This window comes from Tupaia chinensis, unplaced genomic scaffold, assembly GCF_000334495.1.
Source record: "Tupaia chinensis unplaced genomic scaffold, TupChi_1.0 Scaffold000658_1, whole genome shotgun sequence".
Classification (NCBI taxonomy): Eukaryota; Metazoa; Chordata; class Mammalia; order Scandentia; family Tupaiidae; genus Tupaia; species Tupaia belangeri.
Window position 1 is genome coordinate 1,749,736 of NW_006160179.1, and position 5,969 is coordinate 1,755,704.

The window sequence follows — 5,969 nt, forward strand, 5'->3', positions numbered from 1 at the left end:
TCAGTATCAGTAGGGTAAGCCATTATCTCACCACTGTACTCCATGTGTATAAAAATTCTCTTATTAGGGGTTCATAAAGTCATAAAATTCTTAGCATGTTTTAAAAGAAACTAAGCATAAAATTATGGTTTATAAAAGAATCTGTTTTTCTGCCCTATCCATGTGTCTTTCACAAAAAAATAAATCTAGAAATGTTACAAGCTGAAATAAAAATAATAATGTATAATTATATCTTTGGAAAGAGAAATTACTTTCTATCTAGAAAGTCCAATGTTAAAGTTTAATATGAATCATTTTAAATTGCATTTTTCTATATTGGTATGTGTTAAGGTTATCATCATTTCCATGGCTATAGATTTCATTTTTTAATGGGTTAACTAACATTTTTTTTTCTTTTTTTGGACAATGATAGTTAAAAGTAAAATCCTGGAATCAGATTTAATTTTTAAAAAATATTAACTTTCAGTATTCGATGTGAAGGGTTAGTTGTTTCATAAAACAGATTAAGAGTGAGATTGAGGCTTGTTCTGCCGCTGTCTGCAGGCAAGCCTGCACATCTGGGAAAAATTGGAAGAATAGAGGTAAAAATCATGCTTACGTAAAACACTTCCTATCAAATAAAGTATAAGTTTGTGATCACACCATACTAATAATTATTGCCCTTTCATTTTGCCTCTAAATTCTCTCAATCAATTCTATTTTCGCTGTACTTTAAATGAACACTTTGCCCTTGGTATTAATTACCAAAAGATTGTGAAAATACCAAGCACTGAAATGACCATTTTCTTAAAACTTCCACAACTAATAGAACCCAAAATAGAATCAGCAGAGAAATGACTAGGGACTAGAAAAGCATGTTTTTATGGAATTATCTCAACAGATTGTCTTAGGAATGAAATTTATATCTCTAAAATATTTGTAGGAAGTTAAGAACCATAAAATTTCAAATCAATGATGTTTTTTTTCATCCCAACACATTTCTTTCTTTTTTTAAAAAATTTTTTATTATCATCATAATCTTCTTTATATTACATTGGATTACATATAACTTAACAGTGTATTACATTGCTTTTTCAAAAGGGAATGCCATGCAAGTCAGTCAGTACAAAGACATTAATCTCCCTGCTTCAACATTCAATATCTTTTCTATGTTTTCCCCAATCATTATTATTATGCAGGATGTTAGTGAGAAACAGATATGGCTTATTAACTGTTGATGATGACATGTATAGTATTCTCAACTGGATTGTTCTGAGAAGTATTTCATGATGGGCAAAGTATTTTTACAAGCAAAATAAGAAATAGCAATTGACTGTTTTAAAAAACCAATGATTTTTGTATCATCATGGATCAAGTCAATAGTAGACACATCATTTTACTAACTCATCATTAATCTATATGCTAAAGTAATTGGTATTTAATCTTTATGAAATGAGATATTTTAACTTTCACTAGATTGATTTATTAAATTTCTTTGAGAATGGTAATATATAGAATATTTTAGAAGAAAAGCACATCTAAAAATATAGTTTTGGGTAAAAAAACTGAACAAAACTATGAATTCCAGTTCATAACAAACAATAAAATTGATAAAATTAATTTTGAAATGACTGTTTCTTATTGGTTTTTATATAGGCAATTAAATGAAGAGAAATGTTATCTTCACTGCCATAAGAAATTATAAAAAACAAAAAAGAGAAAGGAAAAAAAAGAAAGAGAAGAAGAAAGAAAAGAGGAAGGAAGGAAGGACAGAAAAAAAGAGAAAAAAGAAAGGAGAAAGAGAAAAGAAAGAGAAGAAAGAGAAAGAAGAAAGAAAGAAAGAGAGAAAGGAAGAAAGCAGAGAAAAAGAAAAAGAAAGAGAAAAAGAAAGAAAAAGAAAGAAAGAAAGAAAGAAAGAAAGAAAGAAAGAAAGAAAGAAAGAAAGAAAGAAAGAAAAAAGAATGCGAATGAGAGGAAAGAAGGAAGGAAGGGAGAAGAAAGAAAGAAAGAAAGAAAGAAAGAAAGAAAGAAAGAAAGAAAGAAAGAAAGAAAGAAAGAAAGAAAGAAAGAAAGAAAGAGAAAGAAAGAATTTTGTCCATAATTTCAAATGTGATTTGTTTCTATAGCACCAACCAGTCACACATTCACAATGTTTGTGTATGTTGTACTGAGGTAGAACATGGACTAAGAGAAAATGTAGATGAAAAGAAAAACTGTAAGTCATGGAAATACAATACTTTTCCAAGGATTAAATAAACCGCAGAAAATTAGGATAGACAGTCACATCCATGCTGTTACGATTTTGAATCTCCTCTGGATTATATGCAATACTTGCCTGTCATGTTTACTTGGTTTTGACCTCAAAGACAGAATACCCACATTTATTGGGAAGGCACCATTGAAAGTAAACTAATTTCTAGTTAAAAAATATGTCAGATAGATGCAATGTTAGTTACATATCCATTGCTCCCCATCCCCCTATGCTCTACAGATTTCATTTAGGAATTTCATTTTAGTTTAGTTTTTGTTTTCTCTTTTTTTTTCCCACCCCTGCAAGATAACTAACCATTTCTTAGAGTTTTTTTTTCTTATCTTTTTTCCCAACTATTAAAGATAATTATCCTAAGTAAATATAATAATTCTTAAAGCACTGAAAATTCTAAAATGGTGAGCTTGTTTTTTTTTTTTTGTTTGTTTGTTTGTTTTTGCCGTTGCTCTGTTTTGTTAGAAGGTAAAAAAAGGACCTCATCAGAGAGAGAAAGAGGAAAAGAGAGAGAGAGAGAGAGAGAGATTCCCTTCATAGGACCTGGTCATGCTACAATATTTTCTTGACAGGATCTTGGGCAATAGGCATATACCTGGTGTGTTTTTCAAGTCTCAAGGACTGGGAATTTTTTTCTCAGTTCTAAGGCATTTATTTTGAATCATTTTTTATGACTCTTTTCAAAAAAACATTTCATGGACTTCAAATCCTTAGACAAATTAATTCACTTTCAATGATGGCATCTTTTGGCTTCTCCTTCAGATGTAAAGACAATCCAACAAAGTTATCAAGAATTCATCAAGGTGTGAAGTATATTCATGTTGGGCAATATATTTTACAAGCTAGAGTGATGTACAGTTATTGAATGAATAAAATAAGTTAAAATAATAAAAAAGAAAAAACCGAATCTCTTGAACATTTTTGGCTTGTAAATAATATAGGATTAATGTGGATGAGATCCATCTTTTAGGCATATTAACTGCAGGCCTTAGATATAACTATTCCTTTTTCTTCTTCTTTGCTGTTTTAGCAAATTTCTGGCAACAAAACAAATAATATTTTGTGATGATAAATATTGCAGGCCTGGAGGAATCCAAAGAGTGGGACTAGAACCAAGTGAGGTCATGGACTGCAACCCTAAGGTATTTGACTCCTTTCTGGAGCATGACAAATTCAATCTAGAAGACTGCTCCATCCAGGGGCTTAATTGGTACATCATGGTAAATTCTTGATAAGGGCTGGAATTTGCAGCACAATTGGTCCTATGAAATCCAGCTTCCTTTGCATAGCACTCAACTGCTGAGTTACAGGACTGACCCTTTTCTATTCTTTTCTCTTTTCTTTTCTTTTTCCTTTTCCTTTTCTTTTTCTTTTCTTTTCTTTTCTTCTTTCTTTTCTTTTCTTTCTTTTTTATTTTCTTTCTTTTCTTTATTTTTCTTTTCTTTTTTCAAGTAAGTTACTATTTCTTAAGAGAGAGAGACCGACAGACAGATGGGCAGTCCCAATAGCATCTTTTTTTAAAAGAATTATTTAATTAATTTATTTATTTATTATTTTTTCACGTGAGTTTTGCCAGAGAAAGAGAGAGAGGGAGAGAGTGAGAAAGCAAGCTGACAGGTCCAGGACTCAAACCATGATCGGTCATGTGGGAATTCCAGCACATTAACCACTATGTCACCTGCTGGCTCCTACCAATAACACCTTCACATCATGTTCCATTCCCAGTCTTAGCTGACTCAAATCACCGGTATGTGGACTCAGCATGCTCAGAGAGGTGCTAGGACCAGGAACTAGAACACTTTCTGTGTAGGTGCAGTTGCATTACCACTGAATCACTTCCTAGTTTTTGTTTTGTTTTGTTTTGTTGTTTTAAAAATCTGAGATCCATGTGTGATATGGAATTGCTTTTACTTTGAATATGTACTTGTGCTTTATATTTGAGATATCTAAATATCTACTTATGTTAAATATTATGAAATATTGATGAAGTTTTTCAGAATTTTGTTCACTGAACTTTTTGCTATACATTCCATCTGGGTAGGGGTGTACTTAGTAACATCCTAAACTACCATACAGTCTCTGCCAGCAGCCGTTTTTGATGGTTAAGACATAATTTTTACTTTCTATTTTAACTTTTCAATTTTTATACTACAAATTCTGGTTTTTAATTTCAATTTACTATTATTTTATGGGCATTTCTAACCTTATCTAGCTTCGAAAACTACGAAAAGAGCATGTCTAAAGGAACTTGAGTAAAACACTCGAGTTGTGAAAAAAATCCTCTTTCTATAACTCTGCACTATAACTCATGCAGAGTTTATAGTGCATGGTGAGATAATCATGTTTTAGGTTAACTCTCTACCACAATTATTTTTATTTTTTTCTTAAAAATTAAATCACAGTGTCAGCATAATAATGAGCTGGCCTTACAACTTGACATAATCATGGATTATTCTTTTATTAGGTTTTTGTAAAAATATTAATGTAACCTATTACCTTTTGTTCAGTTAGCTTTACTCATTTAAATAATGGTTAATTATACATGTATTGTTTTTCCTGCTGTACATCATTTTATTTCTCTTAGAGAAGCTACCACATTCTCCTCTCCCAATTAGTTTTCTTAAGGTATAATTGACAAAAGTGATATATAATTATGCTATACGATATGATGTTTCCACATGTGTATACGCTGTGAAATGATTAAGTAAAGCAGATTACTATACCCTTACCTTACATGTTTATTATTTTGTGTGCATAGTGAGAACATTTAAAATATAAGTTTCTAAGAATTTTCAAATATGACTTCAATGGTATATTTCATAAAGTTCAAGGAAGGAGAGAGGAGGCATGGTCATTAAGATGACTGGATCCCACAATGCAGTCTATGTGGTTTGAATCTCAGCCTTAGAGACTTGGAAAACAGGCCAGGCACATGTGTGTGCATGCCTCAACTTCCAAGGGGAGCATGGAGGAGATGGAATTTCAGTATGACCACCCACCTGGGTGAGACTTTCTCATTTCTCCCCTCTTCCTCCGTCTCTGGTGAGCCCGTGCATCCCCTAATTGCTGGTTCCCTATATCAAGGATATTGAACAAAATTTTATTGTAGTTTCTTCTTCTTGCTTTGGTACCAAGAGAATGTTGACATCATAAAATGAGTCTGGATAAATGACTATCTCTTCAAGTTTTTGGAAAACTTTTAGATAGAATGACATAATTCTATTAATATCTACCTTTTTATGATGAGAAAAGGAAATACTTTAAATAATATAAGCCAAATAATAAGGGTTATTTTAAAAATGGTTAAAATCATTTATTTATAAAGCTTAAATAAATACATAAGACTTTTATTTAAATTTCTTAATGGGACCAGTAGGTCGTGAGGTGATTAAGACACTGGACACTCCTACATGGCCGACCAGGGTTCAAGTCCTGAATCTGGTGGCTTGCTTTCTCACCTCCTCTCCCTCTCACTGTCTCCCTCTGTCTCTCTCTGGTCAAACTAAAAATAAGTGAATGAATAAATAAAATAAAATAAATAATTATTAAAAACATTCTTAATGTTTGTAAATATTTTATATAAAAATGTAAAGCAGAATACATGAATTATAAATTTGACCTCATTGAAAAAGTTTAACAAAGGAATACTTCATTTAATTTTACTTAGTATTATTATTACTATTTTTGTACCAGAGAAAACCAGAGAGAGAGAGGAAGAGTGAAAAAG